This window comes from Ranitomeya imitator, chromosome 1 (assembly GCF_032444005.1).
Source record: "Ranitomeya imitator isolate aRanImi1 chromosome 1, aRanImi1.pri, whole genome shotgun sequence".
Classification (NCBI taxonomy): domain Eukaryota; kingdom Metazoa; phylum Chordata; class Amphibia; order Anura; family Dendrobatidae; genus Ranitomeya; species Ranitomeya imitator.
Genome location: NC_091282.1, coordinates 69,520,878 through 69,542,634, shown reverse-complemented (window position 1 = coordinate 69,542,634; position 21,757 = coordinate 69,520,878). Strand labels below are relative to the sequence as shown.

The 21,757-nt window shown below is 41.7% G+C and overlaps 1 protein-coding gene across 16 annotated transcripts in view; it reads right to left on the bottom strand.

Moving 5' to 3' along the window:
* The window catches only part of CELF4 (CUGBP Elav-like family member 4), a 1,519,496-nt gene that overhangs the window by 47,514 nt on the left and 1,450,225 nt on the right, over positions 1–21,757 (bottom strand). The window lies entirely within an intron of this gene.

Sequence of the window (21,757 nt, the reverse complement as noted above, 5' to 3'; positions counted from 1 at the left end):
TCCACTGCAGCTTCCCTCCACCAACTGCCTTGGAGTGAGAGGTCTCTTTCTATCTGAACATTTAGGAAGAGACCTCTTAATTCGGGGCATCAGGAAGGAAGAAGCCACCTTCCTGTTCGACTACTCACCAGCTGGGCTTGGTCCCCGGCAAATTCTAAAGTGGGTTTTTCTCTGAAATGCCATAGCGTTTCGGAGTCAAACATACAAAGGCTGAGATAATAAAGCCAGTGCCTAGGACATGCTTCTCATTACTTGGACAGCATGTGTCAGCTGCCCCTTAATGGGAACTTGTCACATGAAAAAATGAACCTGCAAATATGGGGTTAATCTGCAGATTAATAGTGTTCTGAATCTGCCCGGTGTCCGCACCTAGAGCCCCATTGCCGGGAGGAAATTAACTTTATTGCTCATGTTTTAGTCACAGGCGTGACTCTGGCATGGGTTCAGTCACCGCTCTGTGTATAGAGACCAGCGACTTTCTCCATGCCCCGGCACTTACTGACAGCAGAATCAGCATTAAGGCGGCTATCAGTCAGTGCCGGGGTGTGGTTACAGCTGGTGCTGTCTATACACAGAGCGGTACCGGAACCCGCATTGGCATCACCCCCGTGACAGTAACCCAAATGCTGCCAGGGGAATAAAGATGATTTCCTCCCGGCAGTGGGGCTCTCAGTGCAGGTTCAGAACACTATTAACCTTCAGATTAACTACATAACTGCAGCTTTATAGCGTTTTTTCACCTGAAATGTTCCCTATAAGGCACATTCACACCTTTTTAAAAATCAATGTAGACTTTTCACTCCCGACCCTCTAAAAAATACTTCTAATTTTACTCTTTCTCTCTAGTTTGATACCCATTGTGTTCAGTCATATTTTTTTTCTATCTAAATAATTATATATTTTTGTACTATTTTTATTCAATTTTCCTTTTACCGTAATATTGTAGCAAAACATTATTGCCATTAGCGGAACATTGTAATAATGAAATACCCCGTCGCAGCAGCTGTAAGATAAAGTTTCCTGTTCTTTTCTATAATTGTTATTTCGGTTTTTATGACATGGTCAGTCGCTTCTGTGTCACTCGAGGGACCGTATCACACACTTTCTATGTGTTCCCCCCAAAAAAACAAATTAAATTCCTATCGTTTTCCGCAAACAGCTCTTTAGCCTCAGCTCAGTTCCTGCAGTTTTATAGATATCTGTAGACGTGTGCTACCTAGGAGATAAATGACAGCGCACAAGTGAAAACAGGGTTTCAAATATCATCTCATTTTTTTTCCCTTGAAGCAGAGTCTAGAAGGAACAGCTGACTGTTTCCGATATCAGGATGAAAATGTACAATTTCATGATGCAAAGCATTGAGTCAACTTGTACCCAATTTTTCCGCCCTGTTTATTTAACAGCATAAGGTGAAATTAAACAGTTATTCCGTGAACTGAATCTTCAGTGCTGGAAATATGTTCCCGGAGATATCTGAAAATGTTTTATAAATGGGAAATATGAGCTTAGAGAACCTCTGGTCAACACATCATCGCCCTATCCCCTATAGCAAATTTGCTACCTTACACTACGAATCTATCATGACACTGGTAGACTCAATGGGGACAAATTTCAATCAACGCAAGTCAGAAATATAGGGAAAATACGTGATATGCATACAAAATATATTGTAAAATATGAAACTATGTCCTACTTTGAGGATTTTGCGGCATTTTTGCTACATCGGTAATTCCTGCAACACTGAAACAAGGCTTTGCCTATCGTATAGGCTATAATGTAGTGCTGTGACACCATTTTAAAAATGTTGACTAGTTAAAGAAAAAAGACTAATGCTGTGAAAAGATTAAGACCACCCATGTTTACTTATCGCTACAGCTTGGACTGTTCAAACCTCGCATTTACTATTTTTATTGGACTGTACTGGATTCAACTGATGGACTGATCAATAACTTACAGTGAGAAATGATGTAAATCATAGAAGGTTAGATGTTGGAAGGGACCTCCAAAATCATCGTGCCCAACCCCCTGCTCAATGCAGAATTCACTAAACCATGTCAGACAGATGTCTGTCCAGCTTCTGTTTGAAGACTTCCATTGAACGAGAACTCACCACCTTTCGTGGCAGCCTGTTCCATCTATTGATCAACCTCACCATCAAAAAGTTTTGTCTAATATCTAATCTGTGTCTTCTCCCTTTCAGTTTCGTTCCATTGCTTCTCATCTTTCCATGTGCAAATGCGAATAAGGATGATTTCTTGATGGTAGGGTCCAGATAATTGGCCATATCGGTAATATGTTACAGTCACCGCACAGGAGCCATGAGAACCGCCTCTTACCTGACTTCATCCTCGGCTCCTCTTTGAATAGCTGGCCTGGTGCTATGTCATCATTGTGGTGTGACGCACGTGTAATGTCACATCAGGGCTGATAATCAAAAGAGGAGCCGCTAATGCTAGAAAGTAGGACACAATGCTTCCATCCGACGGTCACAGACTACTGATGTAGTCTGCAAATCAATTTGCACCAATTCTACTTACACTATAGGTACATATAGGTGACACTTTGAAAAGAGCTAATTTTGCATACTTTATCCAATGGATCATTACCTGTAAGGCTAGTTTCACATTTGCGTTAAAAAAACGCAGCGTTTTTAACGCAAACGCATGTGGTGCAAAAAATGTCACATGACCGCTCAGCGACCAATCACAAGCCGCGACGTCATCGAAGGTCCTTAACGCGCTTATTCTTAGAAAGGGAAGCATGGCGGTTGCAGCGGTGACAACCAGGGCGCGTCCGAGGGTAAGTATATCAATATTTTTTTTTTTATTCTTTATTTTACACATGAATATGGATCCCAGGGCCTGAAGGAGAGTTTCCTCTCCTTCAGACACTGGGAACCATAGAGGATACCTTCCGATATTTGTGTCCCATTGACTTGTATTGGTATCGGATATCGGTATCGGCGATATCCGATATTTTTTGGATATCGGCCGATACCATCCGATACCAATACTTTCAAATATCGGACGGTATCGCTCAACACTAATCCTAACCCTAACCCTAGGGTTAGGGTTAGGATCTCTAGGGTTAGGGTTAGGGTTAGGATCCCTAGGGTTAGGGTTAGGATCCCTAGGGTTACTAGGGATCCTAACCCTAACCCTAGGGTTAGGGTTAGGATCCCTAGGGTTAGGGTTAGGGTTGGGGGGTGGCTTATCAGTGTGTATTCTGGTGTTTTTCTATTGAAATGCATGCGTTTAAAAACACAGGTTGCATTTCCGCAACAAAACGCAAGCATATAAACAACGCATGCATCGTCAAAACGTGGCAAAACGCATGCAAAAAACGCATGCGTTTTTAATGTAAAGTATAGAAAAAAAAATCATGCGTTTTTTTGCGCTAAAACGCAGCGGCAAAAAACGCAAATGTGAAACCAGCCTAAGATACAGTTGTTGGATCTCCTCAATGAGAACTTTGTCCCCATAAAACCACATTGTATTCATAAATATAAGACATTATTCAATACTTTAGTTAAAGGGGTTTTCTGAGCAAATGATATTGATTTATCATTAGGATAAGTCATCAATATCTGATTGATAGTCATCCGGCACACCTACTGATCATCAGCTCCACCAGTGGCTGCATGTAAACACTGAACAGTGCTGAAGAGCATGACTCTGTTCAATATGTTGTGGCCGCTGCCGCGAACTGCAGGTCAACTCCTATTTTCCTGAATATTTCATCAGCTACCACTATCTATGTTGTTCAGGAGCTGAAATCAATGGGGGTTGATTGATGTTGGTTCCACCCTGATCTGATATTGGTGCCTAGACAACCCCTTTTTGCAGCAGTAGGAGGTAAGCTTTCAAAAATGGCCCTTCAATGTGTATTCCAAAAACATTATATTTTGGCGGGGGTATAATGATCCCGAGAACAATGTGGTCCAGCTCCTTCAGCTTTGACCACAAATAAGTTGTGCCATACTAACCAGGAGAATGTGAGTGGTGCTTGGTGCACCACCAAGTACTTAGACTTCAGACCAAGAGATTTGTCATCACTTCTTATGGAGGTAAACCCTTTTAAATTATTTATAAGTAGCCCGTAAATTTAGTACCGTGGAGTTTTGTAACAAGGTGCCCCATTAAAACATTCCCTGGTCTTAATAAGTCTTCTGTTTGGGCCAACGTTGCCTACTTTACTACTTTCCGTATATTAATTAGGTCCTTTTCCTTTGACCAAGGAAGATGGCCCAAAGATTTACATTTAGGATTTGAAAATGCTGTACCATAATCTGTATTGTAAGAGAACCAGAAATGTTACAAATACTGACTTTTTGGTTTAGTTGACATCTCTTGTATGTAAATATATTTGAAGTCCACATCAAGGGCTTTTGTAGCTGTTTTGAAGCTACTTTTCCCAGCAGGTTCTTCCACAGCCGTTCAGTGAGCGTTTGCCTGCAGCTAATCTAGGGTTGCAATATGTGATCTCTTTTCTCTCTTCTGTCTAAAATGCACATAATATGATAGAAAACAAAAACTAACCCATATTGCACGATAAATTCTGATATATTGTGCAAAATTGTTTCTAAAACACATTATTCCTCTGGCTCAAAGAACATTTAAATAAAATTCATAAATTTGGCATCTGATTTCTAAAAATATTCCACTATGCTTCCTGCAGAGAAATCTGTATAACCTGGAATTTGACAAAACAAAAAGTAAAAGATAGCCGTGCAGAAATTTTCACACGTGTCTGATTTTCTGCCTGTTGTCAAGTGCAATCTACAGTCTATGCATTGGAAAATTTTGATTAAAATTTCAGCTTTGTAAAGGGAACATACCGTATATGCCCCCCAAAATAAATGGCCTGTTATTTATTTTTGATAGAAACACTCAGGATCTACACTAGTAAATGACATTGACACTAATCGTTTTGTAAATCTACTCCAGATCTGCTACATACTTGCAGAGACGAAATTTGAGGAGCCATTTATTTGGAGGAATTCCTTACTATTTTTTCAACATTTTGCAGTGTTGACTGGCTGCAACCAATCAAAACTATAATACAGTTGTGTTTGCCCCTTCCTGATGTCCTATTCTTTTGCATGTTTGTCACACTTAAATGCTTCACATCACCAAACTAATTTAAATATTAGACAAAGATAGCACAAGTAAACACAAAATGCAGTTTTTATATTAAGGTCTTTATTATTAAGGGAAAAAGAAATCCAAACCTGCAGTGCTCTGTGTGAAAAAGTGATTGCGCCCTAAACCTAATAACTGGTTGGGGGCTACCCTTAGCAGCAACAACTGCAAACAAGTGGCAATGAGTCTTTTACAACGCTCTGGAGGAATTTTGGCCCACTCATCTTTGCAGAATTGTTGCAATTCAGCTACGTCGGATGTATGTTGCATGTACAGCCTTTTTAAGGTCATGCCACAACATCTCAATCGGATTAAGGTCAGGATTTTGTCTAGGCCACTCCAAGTGGTGGACAGAGGTGGACTTGCTGGTGTGTTTTGGATCATTGTCCTGCTGCACAACCCAAGTGCGCTTCAGCTTGAAATTCTCTTTGAGGATTTTTTGTTAGACAGCGGAATTCTTGGTTCCACTTACCACAGCAAGCCTTCGCGATCCTGAAACAACAAACCAACTGTGGACAATCACACTATCACCACCATCTGAAATGCTGTGTAACTTCTACGTCAGATGTAATGGGACATACTTTTGTCTTGTCATTCCACAGACTTGTCTCCCAAATGTCTTGGGGATCATTAAGATGTTTTCTGGCTAAAAGGAGACAAGCCTTTATCTTGCTCAGCAGTAGTTTTTGTCTTAGAACTCTGCCATCACAGTCATTTTTCCCAAGTCTCTTTCTTAGGGCAGAGTAATGAACACTGACCTTAACTGAGGCAAATGAGGCCTGCAGTTCTTTGGGTGTTTTTTTGGGGCCTTTTGTGACCTCTTGTATGAGTCGTAGCTGTGCTCTTGGGGTAATTTTGATCGGCCAGCCACTCCTGGGAAGGTTTACCATTGTTCCATGTTTTTGATAAAATGGATAATGGCTCTCACTGTGGTTCACTTCAGTCCCAAAGCTTAAGAAATGGCTTTATCACCTTTTCCAGACTGATAGATCTCAATTGTTTTTCATTTGTTCCACAATTTCTTTGGATGATGTCTAGCTTTTGAGGATATTTTGGTCTACTTCACTTTGTGAGGCAGGTCCTATTTAAGTGATTTCTTGATTTAGGACAGGTGTGGCATTAATCGGGCCTGAACTCAGCTTCCCAAAGATGAGAAAAAGCACAGTTAATTTATGGCCCTGTAGGTTTGTATTTATTTTTTCCTTAATAATAAAGACCTTCATTTACAAACTGCATTTTGTGTTTCTTGTGTTATTTTTGTGAAATATTTCAGTTTTTTGGGTGATCTGGAAACATTTAAGTGTTACAAACATGCAAAAGAATATGAAATCAGGAAGACTGCAAACAGTATTTCACACAGCTATAAGTGAAAGACTGGAATCTGCCAAGATGGGAGCCATTGCTGCCTACACCCAGGGAGGTTAGAGAGCAGTGCTCTGTTCTGGATTATAAGGAGATGTTCCAAGTTGGGAAACTCCTTCTTTGAAGTCCATGTGCCATAATACAACATATGGAGAAGGCAGGTGGACACAGTTAAGAGATTTCCCCTGTGCAAGAACATAATAGAGGCCTTTTTAAGTCTAATAGCTTATCATAATATGTAATTCCACCTGATTTGTAGGTGGAAGTGATTCCATTACCGCTTGGGCCCCTGTGTGGCTGCACAGATTGCACTAATGGTATGTCCCTCCCTGGGAGAAGGGCCCCCTTTAATTCCAAATTAAATTAATAATTTAACTCCCATTGACCCAAGATTTGCTGTTGCATGAAATATTCTACAGGTGCGGAAGCGAAACAGAGGGAGAAATATCAAACTGAAGCTCACACAGAAAAACATTTGGTACTTTGGGTCATGTTCTGCTCATTTCTAAAGATGGGCATGCACATTGGACAGATTTTAGTGGAACCTGGTTATTCCAACTTTCCCCCAATGGCGCAAATTAGCAGAGATAGGGATTGGTGTCTGTTGAGAGAGAGAGAGATACAAATTGATTTCAATGGGGTTCGGGTTTCGATTAAGTTCGAGTACAGTTCTGGTACCCAAATAGAACTCTGGAGTAAAGTTCGGTCGGGTTCCAGAACCTGAACTTCCACAGGTCCGCTCATCCCTTGTCCCGAAGCATCTTTTCTTGGCATCTCTTCAATCATTTTTACCTCATTTTCGATTGCGTTTTTGTTATTGATAAACTGGTCAGCGGTGTCAAAGCAGAAGCCACCAGAAGATTGGACTGGTCACTTCTTTTAGCAGCTTCAAGTCAGTGGAAATTCGAAGCTGCAGAAAGAAACTCGAAAGACTGAACATGTGGACAGCGAGTCGTTTTGACATTACAGTGCATGTGGGCAGTCGTTGGCTTGTTTCTTTTGCGTTTTTCCAGATGGCATCCTGAGCAGAGCCGCTAGAAAAGAACGTGGTGCGCACATACCCTAAGCCGGAAATCCAGTTGCAATTGTTGTAGAAGTTTTTCATGGCGGCATATTGGCCGTTACCTGGTATTTCTAGATACAGATATATTTCGATACAGAATTTTGAATAAAAATATAGAATATTTGGGACTTTTTTCGTTTTTTCTTAGGAGGGAATTGCACTAATTACACGACTGTATGCATGTGCAGCTATGCTCAGTGCAAACCCCTGTACGTCAAAGGGAAAACACAGAACGTGTCTGGTTTAATTATGTGCTATGACTATTTATCTGCAGCGCAATGGTCTTTCAAGGGGCCATTGAGGCTGACTTTCATTTCAGCACATTATTATGAAAAGTTCCCTTCTTACAATGCCCAACGTGCGTTAACCTGCGATGGGCCAAACTCATAGATCCTAAGCCACATAATAAAAATATCAAGTTGTTTTTCTTTTTTTCCCCCTTTTCTACATTCCGCCCGATCCTTTGGTCTCACAAAAGAATTTCAGTATAATGATCTGTGTCAGGTTTAACAAGATTCATCATTACAACCATCCAGAGGAGCGTTTGACGACTTCAAAAGGAACTTTTCCCTTGTGTTCCCAGGTAAAATGTTTCGCATCTGGAATGGAGAGGAGCTTAAAAAAAATTGTTTGGATTTCATTCATTTATGTCCCTAAAATACCTTCCCCGCAGTCATGGGACCAGTCATGCGCTACGAACATTACTGTAGGATTTAATTAGATTGAGAGGAATTTTTTTTTTCTGTACTAAAAGAGAATTTCTAAAAAAAACGCCCCCTTCCCCCCCCCCCGTAAATGAAGCACTCTGAGGGGTTATAAGCGAAGTGATGAGCGAATGTGCTCAGATATGGTGATATCGGAGCATGCGCGGGTGTTAACTGAGTGTCTTCAGCGTGCTCGAAAAAACAGTCAATCCCTGCATATGTTGTGGCTGACGAACAGCAGCGAGACACACAGCCGCAGGGACTCGAATGTAAAAAAACACAACAAAAACAATGGAGGTCAGTGGTTTATCCTTCAGATTTTAGTGTCGCCATTGAAATGCAAGTGTAAAAACTGCTCCAAAAAGGTGCTATTCTGCAACATAAATAGGCATGATGTGACTTGTTTAAAAAACACCAAAAACAAACATCTGCTTGAAGTCAGTGCCAACTCTCTCGCAGCATGTGAATAAGATTAATTTATAATCATCTACTTTTCTGGTACTGTAAAATGATTAAAAGTCCCGACTTTGCACTCAGTAGTGGTCAGATAAATGCTGATGACACAAACAGGTAGTGGAGGAGAGATATGCAACAGTAGAGAAATGCATGCGCTACATCTAGCTAGTAAGTGGGTGTGAGTAACATTCACTATTAGGTGTGGTACTTCAGGGCTTAGCAAGGGTCAAAATGTAAGGAGTTCCAGCAAACGTGGGGAATTTTGCATGATGCGCTGTTAACATCCCCCTGAAACAGTTCTGAAATAGTTTACATAGGAGTGCACAAGAATTAGGTGATAATCCTAATGAGAACCGTAATGTCTGCGTGGCCATATCGGTCATTACCTAGCTTTCTCTACAACAGATAAATAGAATTTTTAACTGCAGAGGACGACTCGAGGACTTCTCAGTACTGGGGATTTTGTGATTTTAGGTAGAAATACTCTTTGATAACGCATCCGATCAGTGTCACCGTGGGAGCTGTTTAACCCAACGCCTTAGAAACTAATTTTATTATACAGATAAATTCACAGAGATTGCTCCAGAAAAATCTCTTTCACGGTCTCTGTAAGTAGAATAAAAATAAGCCAATAAAAAATATCATCTTCTCCTTTGATGTCTTAAATCTGCATTGCTGCCATGAATAATTTAACCCCCAGAATGCCACGGGGAACGCGGCCTCAGCTGGGAGGACTGGCATCAACATTAACATGTCAAAAACAAAATTATAGCGTCCGTGCCACAGCCAGAAACTACAGGAGTTGTGTTTATCAGACTTTCCTGACGGAAAAAGCGAACGGATTTATCAATGGGAGATCCCACCAACAGCAACACTATGTTTCTCACCTTTGATATGCTTTTCTGTTGTTTTGCTGGCAAACTTTTTGCTGCTAGGAAACTTTTCCTATAAGGATCTAATAGCATTATGCAACAACGTCTCCTAACTGTGAGAGACCGAGGAGAGCGGAAACATTCTGCATCAACAACTCCTAGAAAAAGTCTTAAACTTCAGTAAGAAAGACACAAGAATTGACCATTATGTCTCCTAGAAATAAAGGGATAACTCTACCCAGACATCGCACAGTAGTGCGATAAAGCATTTACCTCCTTTCTATTACCAATTTTATATAATGGAAGTTCTGCATTGCCTGTATTACTAATCAGAAAATGTAATTAACTCTTTCAGCAACTAGATTTCATGTCAACTCCCTCGATTTTATCAATTCACCTTACTTTTAGCCTTCCTTTCCTGGTAATTAGTGATGAGCGAGTGTACTCGTTGCTCGGGTTTTCCCGAGCACGCTTGGGTGTCCTCTGGGTATTTGTTAGTGTTCGGAGATTTAGTTTTCATCCCAGCAGATGAATGATTTACAGCTACTAGCCAGCTTGATTACATGTGGGGATTCCCTAGCAACCAGGCAACCCCCACATGTACTCAGCCTGGCTAGTAGCTGTAAATCATTCAGCTGTGGCGATGAAAACTAAATCGGGAAAACCCGAGCAACGAGTACACTCGCTCATCACTACTGGTAACCCAATGACATGTATTTTTTCATAGAGGTGTCAGGGAGGTAAACTGAAAATTAAAGGGAATCTGTCACCCCCGGGACGTATATGATCTATTAATATGTGCATACGGGTAATAGAAATGTTACACTAGTCCTACCTGTATGCCTCATATTAATGATCTTGTTACTGAGAAATGTTATATTCTTTCTTTATGCTAATTATTTTTTCCAGACTCGGGTGCGGTGTCTGGAAGTAATCCCTACCTGCTCTCCTCATTGTAATTCTTACCCCTTCCCATCAGCGTCAGTTACGTCCCCGTAATCCCACGCCTGCACCCTGCACTCTCTCAGCAATACATACCTCATCCTCTTTTTTGTATGCACTGGATTCAGGGATCTTCTGCGCAGGCGCCGGTGACTTCCGCACCAGTGACCTCTGATGTGCTGCTTCAAGGTGTCCGCTGGGGTGATGTTATGGCAGCTAGATGGTATACCTTCCCACAGGTGAAGTGTATCTCCAGGGCTTCCCAGTGTGTAGATGGTGGAAGGTGAGAGGCGCAGAGAAGAACAAGGACACAAGGTTGCAGTCTCTTTACCTTTACTGAAGACTTCAGCATCCACAGTCCAGGGCACCAGATCACAGGGCAGGCAGAGTCCGGCCGGTTTGGAGGCAAGTCCAGAGATCCCTTGTCCAGGTGGAAATCAGTAGCTTTCCCTTGCGCTGCAGTAGTGTAGTCCCTTACTGCCTATGGCTTCACATAAGGGTCTCAGAGATGTGATGTCTTTCTCTCTGTCCCCCGTAGTTGGATAGGACAAACCCGTATGACAGGTGGCGGTGGCTTGAGGCTGTTTGTAGGGACTCTAGCACGCCCCGGCCTCCGAGGGTTGCCACTGTGCCTCCTGGGTGTAGGGCGGACAGGTAACTTGCAATTAGATGTCCTGCCGGTCTCTGGAGCAAAGCATAAAGGTCCTTACTCCCTCGGTGTTCCGGCCACTGGGATTTTGCACCTCAGAAGGAGGCACCCTGTGTAGGGCTGGTCCCCTTCTGGTATCCTCTCCTTTGCTACGACTTCCTTCACGCTTGCTGCGATACAGTTCTGCCTTCTGAATGTCTCTTTCTGGGAGCTGCAGCTCTGAGGGCATGCACAGCTCCTTGGACCCTCTGTCCACCTCAGACTACTGTCTGGAACTATCTAACTATCCCTACAGACTACCATTATATATATATGGGGAGTGATCTACTAAATAGGAGCAAAAGCTACCCCTGGTGGCCTGTAGTGTGAAATGTGTTGCATGTTTGTGATACCTGGATGCAGTTATCCTTCTTTGCCTCCAAAAGTAGCATCACTCTCCCCGAGAGGAAAGCAATACTACTGCGTCGACCAGGACCCTGGAGCGCCGCATATGCTCTTCCCATTTCCTCCCTGCATAGTCATCACTATGTACACATGGTTCCTAGCGATAACTGTGCATGAAGGAAGTGGGGAGAGCATATCATCGGTGCGCACACTGGAGGTCACAGTGACTCGTCGGTGCGGGATTCTGGGGCTGTAACTGACACTGATGGGAGGGAGGTATTATCACAATGAAGTCAGGAGGCAGAGATTTCTTTCAGGCACCGCACGCACCAGAGCCTGCAAGAAACCATTAACATAAAGAAAGAATATAACATGTCTCAGCAACAAGACCATATACGTCCTGGGGGTGTAACAGATTCCCTTTAAAGAAAAAAACAACACAAAACACAAGAAAAGATGATTCTTTATTGAATGAAATTAACAGTCATGTTTATTATAATTCTACTCCACACTCCGGACTTTAGGGGCTGCTGCACCAGGTTCTCATGCTGTCCAGTGTCAAGATGACCCTTGGCGGTGCAAACAAAGTCCTGATGCTAGATAGCATCAGAAACAAGTGCTGCAGTGCCTGCAACTAGACGAAAGCCAGGAGTGAGTAGATTGAAAAGTTTTTCTCATTTTGGAAGCCTTAAGTTTGTTTTAGAAATACAAACTTCGCTTTACTCACCCTCCCTGGGTCCAGAGTCTCTGCCATTCCTCCTGGTGTCTGCTATTGTCTCAGCGTTGACATCTTGTTGACGGCGTTGCAGTCAATAAATGAGCATTGTGGCTCTGCCCGAGTTGACAGAGCTGCTCAGAGCCACTTAGCTCACTGATTGGCTGCAGCGCTGTCGACGTAACGTGAGTGGTGCAGTGAGTTACTAGCACATCGTTCACATCGTCACATCACTCACAGCATGCAGGTGTAGGGGGATGGTGCTGTTTTGGACAGTAAGGAACATGCTGCCACTTTAGGAGACAGTACCCCCTTGTCTGGTGTGAGGGAATGTTCTGCTTCCCCCCTGCAATAGACTGTGAGAATGAACTGCACTGTGCTGGGGGGAGCAGTGGAGCCTGGACTGTGTGTGTCAGCTGAAGCGGCTGCAGAGAGCGTTGTGCAGAGAACTTTGTGCTTGTAGCTGTAAAAGACGACCCACAGCCTGGGAAAGAGTGGACTTGAGAAATTGGACAGACTCTTCGGGCGCAGCAAGGGTGGTTGTCCTGTGCTAGTTTGAGAAGCCACGAAGATACCGAGAAAGGGATTTACAGTTTCCAGGAGCACCTCCCTGATCCAGAAGCAAGGAGAAGACCACGTTTCACAGAGCTGGCAGAGAGCCGTGCGCACCATAGTACTAGACTGTTGAGGGCCGCCTGGGGCTCGATCTGAGTCCCCAACATCACCGTGAGTTTGTTCCTATTTTGTGCACATGTCAGGGCCTAGTGTAGGCTTCAACAGACAGAACACAGCAGCCGTGTGGCCTGCTTAGTAAAGGCCAGGGAGGCTATACATAGAGTAGCATCATTTTTTGTTTATTGTTTGTATTTGCTTGTGTGTGACATATATTGATTCTATAATAGTTGGAGCACCGTGCTATTTGACGGCCCAGCTAAACAATACAATTCTTGTAAATTATCTTTTGCCATTGCATACCTCTGTTTGCACCTTCCTCATTCACTTCATTCCTTTCCTTCCAATAAATGTACCCTTTGTTGTTTGCACCTCATCTTGTGTATGGTAGTCTCCTTGCACCGTGGTGGTCCCCTGGCCATCGCTTCACAGGCAGGATGCCTCTGAGTACCAAACGTGTCCGGAGCTTGTCCAAATAAAAAATGAAGCGTCATGGAGAGCTGGCTCTCAGTACAAAGCCATGGGATTTCCTTGGAGAGAATTGTGACACTGGGGTAGTTCATACTATCGTTCACAATGCAGCGGGCATCACTGCTGGCTGGGGAGTGTGGAGGAAGTTAAATCCATCTCCACCCACATGACTGGAAGACTGGGATTGACATTGAAGGGAAGGAAAGATTAAGGCTGTGTGCACACGTCGCATTTTTGTCACGTTTTTGTCACGTTTTTTCTAGGTGGATTTGTCACAAATCCTGAAGCAAAGTGATTGAGAATCCTGAAGTCTCACGCTGCTGTGAATCTCTGACATCAGCGTTTAACATGATCGTGCCAGAAGCACATCACAAACCCCGCCCATCGGTGCACGTGTCACATGACCGCTGGTCACTGATGGCATGACATCCCGGGGTCTCCAGGAGACCCCTGTGGTTGTCATTGGCGGATAGCTATGAGAGCCGCTCAGTGGTCGGCGCTCATAGCACATGATCATTTTAGCACAGGCGATCGAATGTCTCCCATGGAGACTATTGAAGCTAGTAAAAAGTAAAAAAAAAGGTTTTAACAATATATAAAATAAAAAAAAGAAAGTTCAAATCACCCCCCATTTGCCCCATTCAAAATAAAACAATAAAATAAATACATATTTAGTGTTGCTGCATTCAGATTCGTCTGATCTATGAATATATAAAAAAAATTAATCCAGTTGGTAAACGGAGTAACGAGAAAAAAAAATCAGAATGCCAAAATTATGTTTTCTGGTCGTCGCAACATTGCATTAAAATGCAATAACTGGCGATCAAAAGATCGTATTTACGCCAAAATGATATCAATGAAAATATCAGCTTGGCACATAAAAAATAAGCCCTCACCCAATCCCAGATCTTGGAAAATGGAGACTTTTTTTTTTTTTTTGACAAATTTGGGATTTTTTTGTTACCACTTAAATAAAAAGAAAACCTATACAATATTTGGTATCTATGAACTCCTAATGACCTGGAGAATCATAATGGTGTGCCACTTGTAGCATTTAGTGAACATGGTAAAAACAAGCAAACAATTGTGGAATTGCACTTTTTTTTGCAATTTCTCTGCACTTTGATTTTTTTTTCTGTTTTCCAGTACACAATATGGTAAAACCAATGATGTCGTTCAAAAGTGCAACTCGTTGCACAAAAAAACAAGCCCTCACATGGCCATATTGACAGAAAAATAAAAAAAGTTATGGCCCTGGGAAGAGGAGGAGTAAAAAACGGAAACTCAAAAATGGAAAAACCCAAGGTGGTGGAGGAGTTAAGCTTCGTTTTTCCTGCCAAGAGATTCCGACATTTCTGCAGCAAATACTTAACGTGTGAACATACTCTAAAAGTTTTTTTTTTTCACTTATACACAGACACGTTAGCGACACACATTACATGACCTGCACAGCATTGGGGGGCAGTTTAGGATTGTAAAATAACATGGCAGGTTCCCTTTAAGATAAGTTCCGAATCTGACATTAGCACAGGAAGTTTTGGGTGTGAAAATATTTATGGGGCCTGGAATGTGAACTTAATGGATTTATGTCTGATCATATACAGTTAGGTCCATATATATTTGGACAGAGACAACATTTTTCTAATTTTGGTTATAGACATTACCACAATGAATTTTAAACAAAACAATTCTGATGCAGTTGAAGTTCAGACTTTCAGCTTTCATTCGAGGGTATACACATTAAAATTGGATGAAGGGCTTAGGAGTTTCAGCTCCTTAACATGTGCCACCCTGTTTTTAAAGGGACCAAAATTAATTGGACAATTGAATCCAAAGCTGTTTCGTGGAAAGGTGTGGGCAATCCCTTCGTTATGTAATTCTCGATTAAACAGATAAAAGGCCTGGAGTTGATTTGAGGTGTGGTGCTTGCATTTGGAAGGTTTTGCTGTGAAGTAAACATGCGGTCAAAAGAGCTCTCCATGCAGGTGAAACAAGCCATCCTTAAGCTGTGAAAACAAAAACAAAAAACATCCCGAGAAATTGCTACAATATTAGGAGTGGCAAAATCTACAATTTGGTACATCCTGAGAAAGAAAGAAAGCACTGGTGAACTCATCAATGCAAAAAGTCCTGGGCGCCCACGGAAGACAACAGTGGTAGATGATCACAGAATAATCTCCATAGTGCAGAGAAACCCCTTCACAACAGCCAACCAAGTGAACAACACTCTCCAGGAGGTCGGCGTATCAATATCCAAACCTACCATAAAGAGAAGACTCCATGAAAGTAAATACAGAGGGTTCACTGCACGGTACAAGCCACTCATAAGATTCAAGAATAAAAAGGCTAGACTAGACTTTGCTAAAAAACATCTAAAAAAGCCAGCAAAGTTCCGGAAGAACTTTCTTTGGACAGATGAAAGCAAGATCAACCTCTACCAGAATGATGGAAAGAGAAAAGTATGGCGAAGGCATGGTACAGCTCATGATCCAAAGCATACCACATCATCTGTAAAACACGGCGGAGGCAGTGTGATGGCTTGGGCATGCATGGCTGCCAGTGGCACTGGGTCACTAGTGTTTATTGATGATGTGACACAGGACAGAAGCAGCCGAATGAATTCTGAGGTATTCAGAGCCGCCATACTGTGTGCTCAGATCCAGCCAAATGCAGCCAAATGGATTGGTCGTCGTTTCATACTACAGATGGACAATGACCCAAAACATAAAGCCAAAGCAACCCAGGAGTTTATTAAAGCAAAGAAGTGGAATATTCTTGAATGGCCAAGTCAGTCACCTGATCTCAACCCAATTGAGCAGCATTTCACTTGTTAAAGACTAAACTTCAGATAGAAAGGCCCACAAACAAACAGCAACTGAAAACCACCGCAGTGAAGGCCTGGCAGAGCATCAAGAAGGAGGAAGCACGGTGTCTGGTGATGTCCATGAGTTCAAGACTTCAGGCAATCATTGCCAACAAACGGTTTTCAACCAAGTACTAAAAATGAACATTTTATTTAAAATTATTGAATCTGTCCAATTACTTTTGGTCCCTTTAAAAACAGGGTGGCACATGTTAAGGAGCTGAAACTCCTAAACCCTTCATCCAATTTTAATGTGGATACCCTCAAATGAAAGCTGAAAGTCTGAACTTCAACTGCATCTGAATTGTTTTGTTTAAAATTCATTGTGGTAATGTCTATAACCTAAATTAGAAAAATGTTGTCTCTGTCCAAATATATATGGACCTAACTGTAGTTTTAGAAAATTTTATTGAGGGTCTAAATATAGAAATATAAGGGTCTGGTTTGGGATCTGTTATTGATATGTGTATTCAGAAAATATCTATCTATTCCCATTATGTTGGCCTTACGGCACGCTGATCCAGCTTCTCCGTGAAAATCTATTAATGACGCAACGAAAAAAAAGACACAAAATGACAGAGTTGCAGTTTTTCGGTCACTGCTTCTCTGAATAAAATGCAATAAGAAGAGATCAAAATTTTGGATCTAACTGAAAATGGTGTCAATTAAAAAAAAGTCAGTTCTGAGCGAAAAAACAGAGCCCTTATACAACTCTATTGGCTGAAAAATGGAAAATGTAGACGCAAAAATAATTTTTTTTTACAAATTTTTACATTTTTTTCACCACCTAAATGAAAAAAAAAACCATACGGTATACAAGTTTGTAATTGCAGTAATCATACAGACCTGGAGAATTATGTTTGTGGGTGATTTTTACCGTCAAAAAAAAATCCCAAAAAACTATTGCGGAATTGCTTTTTTTTTTTTACAAAATGTTACCGAAATTAGATTTTCCTCCTCGTTTTCCAGTATATTGTAAAATAAATAGTACCATACAACTCTATCCCCCCCCCAAACTTTTACATAATTATGCTGACAGAAAAAAAAAAGTTATGTCTCTTTGAAGTAGTGGAGGAAAAAACAAAACGTAAAAATAAGACTATAGGTGACATATATACTATATACTTATGAGGTATTGGAGATGGTAAAGTAATCTAAGTCTAAGGCCGGTTTCACACGTCCGTTATTTCCAGTACCGGAAAAACCGGTACCAGAGATATCCGTGTCCGTGTGTTCGTGTGTGTAATACTTGTGGCACACGTGTGGCAACCGTGTGCTGCATCAGTACCACACAGACGCCGCCGGGGAAGAAGCGATACAGTAAGCGCTGTTGCCTGGCGGCGGGTTCTGAAGATGGCTCTCATCATTCTCCCCTGCTCTGCCGGTGATTAGCGCAAACAGAAGAGAATGATGAGAGTTATATTAAAGTCAGAGCGATGACAGCAGGTGGGGGCTTTTGGGACCCTTACTTCCATCATCCGACACCTGCTGCCGCTAATAACAGTGACAGTAGATGCGGATGATGGGGGTATTCCTCACCTGCCGCCTGCGATATAATGAAATAAATTAATGAAAAACCCGGCATGGGTTCCCCCTATTTTCTTGATCCAACCAGACAAAGCTCACAGCTGGGGGCTGCAACCCTCAGCTGTCAGCTTTAGCAAGGTTGGTTATCAAGAATAGAGGGGTCCCCATGCTGTTTTCTAAATTTAAATAATTTAAAAAAACGCCGTGGGGTCCAACACATTTTTGACAACTAGCCTTGCTAAAGCTCACAGCTGGGTGCTAGTATTCTCAGGCTGGTAAGTGGCCCAGCCTAAAAACAGCAGCCCGCAGCTGCCCAGAAAAGGCGCATCTATTAGATGTGCCAATTCTGGCGCTTTTCCAGGTTCTTCCCACTTGCCCTGTAGTGGTGGCAAGTGGGGTTCATATTTGTGGGGTTGATGTCACCTTTATATTTAATATAACTCATCATTCTCCTCTGCTCGCGCCGATCACCAGCAGAGCAGGGGAGAATGATGAGAGCCGTCTTCAGCACCTGCTGCCGGGGAGCAGCGCTTACTGTAGCGCTTCTTCCCCGGTGCCGATGCGTGTCACACAGATGACATCAATTTGTTCTCCATGTGCACGTGTGGGACGCTTTGCCGCCCATGCTGATGGTAAAAACCAGATATGTCTACGTGTGGGGCACATGGACACACGGTTCCTGGAAATACACTGACATGTGTACAGACCCATTCATTTGGTCTTCGGTACGTGTGAAAACTGTCACCACACGCACAGGAGACACAAATGTGTGAAAGAGGCCTAAGCCAAATTTAATTTTTTTGTTGACCTTCCCTTAAAGGGGTTGCCTGGTTTACAAAACCCTATTAAGGCATTGCCAACATTAAGTTTAGGGGGATGATGACAACCATTTACAGACCCTCATATCTTGGGTGTAGCACAGGGTGGTCACCAAAAGCAGCTTGAAAGATGAAAGATGTACAATACACATTGATGTGAATGGTGTAATGCTTCATTTTCCCTGTGGTGGCGTTGTAGGGAAATTTGCTTCCAGATGCGCCCACAGAGCACAAGTGATCACTTGAGATCCAATGATCAGCTTAAAGGAGAATTATGGTAGAAGGAAATGCCAGGACAAAAATGCTGTGGAATGTAATATTTTTTTTGTATGGATTCCACTCAAGATCAGTCAAGCAGTTGCCAAAAAATGTATGCTGAATTCCATCCCATAGTTGCCAATGGTCCCAATTTTGCCAAGACAATCCTACAGACAAACCCTCCCAAAGTGGCCAAATCTTTGCTTTAAGGTGAAATAACTCTCAAAATCAGTACTAAAAATCAATGAACTAGTTTGGTGAAATTCCATCTTCACCCATTTAACTCAGATTCAAGGTCAAGGAATGCATTTAAATGGACACACATGAAAAGTTTTGGGACTCGCAACCAATTTAACCAATCAGAGCTCTGATTGCCCTGATCACAATCCTGACACAATCACCTTCTTGATTGGCGTTCCATTTTCTCTAGTAGTGCTACAACCGGGCAAAATCTGATCCTCTGACTGTTTTACAAATGTACTAATTCCTCACCGCCATATTAGAAAACACGACTGCTTCCTTCCAAAGCAGACCCATCTATTCCCTCTTTATCCATATACTGTCATAAAGTACACAAAGTGCCATACAGTACAGGATACCATATGTTGACCAAATTCCAGTGCTATATTGTGCCTCTACCATCACATACCACAAAAATATTATGCCATACAGTGCCAAAGTAGCAATGCCCACACAACGCCATGATAAGGTGATCAAATAATACCAACATACAGTGCCCTAATATACTACTACCATACATTGCTCAAATAATACTGGCATATAGTGTGCTAACAATATCAAGAAGCAGTGATGAAAAGGAACCCATCACCATGAAAACACCATCCAATCTGCAGGCAGGATGTTATAGAGAAGGGGGAGCTGAGTAGACTGATATATATATTTTTATGAGAAAAGATTCAATACAGGCATCTCATTAACTGAGAACTTCTAACACTGATTACACAAGAACCACAAGACGGGTTACTTTCCCACAGGTATCATTTTAATCAGTTTAACAATGTACAAACCTAACATTGTCTTTAGTATACTTAGCAAAATTTGTGTCCTGGTCTGCAACTTTTAATAAAACAACATATGTGCATATTAATAATGCTTGTCCAAATGGGTAACATAGCCCATAACGTATCCTCATCTAACAAGGTATACACACTTACCAGAGAATTAAATTATAGTTTGCATCTATAAAAGCTGTCTGTAATGCATATGGAGGTTTATGTGAAATCTATTCTTTCTGCAATTATCCCTCAGAACTGCGGGAACTGCATTAGAAAATGTGCTGTAGCTTTAAATGAGACTTTAATAAGGGCATAAATTTAACAATCTTCCAATAGACTAATATCATTGAGACTGGGATTAGGTGCTATGCTATTTTACTAGATCATTAATACCACTATGTAGATTAGATGCATCCCTTGGAGCCCATAGTAAGCTAAGTTTAAGCTTTTTCCAACCAGAGGGCCACGTTGTTATGCTCTCTAACAAGGAATAGGAAAAGGGAGTTCAAAAGTTCTGGAGGTTAAAGGGGGCAGTAGTGGGCTCAAGCCAGGGGGCAATTTTTTTATTTTGTGGCTCTTCTGCCTTTTGCACACCCTTAAGTAATTCTAAGCAGGAATTCTGATTTTAGCCACCCAAACCCAAAATCCTGACCATGCAGTGCATATTAGTTATTAGAAAATAATGAATACACCATATATCAATCACTATAAACCATGAAACAAAGTCAGCAGTATGTCAATTGCATAGACATGCCATCCTAGGCACCAACCTTTAACATCCTTTTACAGATCTTATGCATTAGTTCCAAGGGGTATTCTTAAGTTTGGAAGTTATCCCGTTTCTGAAGAGCCCCACGTGAATGAAGCTGTGGTCGATCATGCGCATTGCGACTCCATTCCTTTTTATGGGGGTGCCGAAGATCAGGCAAGACTTTGGATCATTTCAAAACTTGAGAAAACCCCTTAAATTGTCAAGTGTCATCGGCAAAAAACTTTTCCAGTTCTGTGAAAGTTAAACTCCAATTACTGGTTTATAAGTTTGTCACAGGTTTCAAGATCTCTACTTGCTGCTAATTGGAAACCTCTTCTGGTCATCCAAAATTTCCCCCTGTATTCTCACAGTTTGCATAAACTTGCTATGGTTTTCCTGCTGCATTGCAAAGGGTAAAACTTTTACTGAAAAACAGCAGCATTATTTGTATATTATAAATTCCCACATTTTTTATATTAAAGCAAACCTGACAGCAGGCTTTTGCTAAGTAAACTACAGGCATTGTCATGTTGCTGCTGTTATACTGATTAAAATGATACCTGGGGTGAAGAAATCTGTCTTGTGGTTATTGTGTAATCAGTGTTAGAAGTAGGCAGTGTTTTATCTTCTTGCTATAAGTCAGAGAAATTACAGGCTGCCCCGAAGCACAAACAGTCTGTCTCACTCTCTGTCTCAATGATGAGGAACATGTTTGTGCTTCAGGGAGGACTGTGGGCAGGTCTTTTATTGGTTTCTCTGGCTTAGAGCAGGAAGATAAGACTCTGCTTGCAGTTCCACCCCAGGACACGGGCGTATCATCAACTGAAAACTTCTAACACTGATTACACAAGAACCACAAGACGGATTACTTTACCCCAGGTATCATTTTAATCAATTTAACAATGTACCAACCTGACAGTGTCTGCAGTTTACTTAGCAAAATCCTGATGACCGGTTTACTTTATAAAATAATTAAATATTTTTTTCATTGAATTATACACCAGACAATACTAAGTTATGATTTCTTTCAATATATTATATTACCTTATTTTCCTTCCATCTCTTCTAAACACCATGCTGCAATGCTATTTAA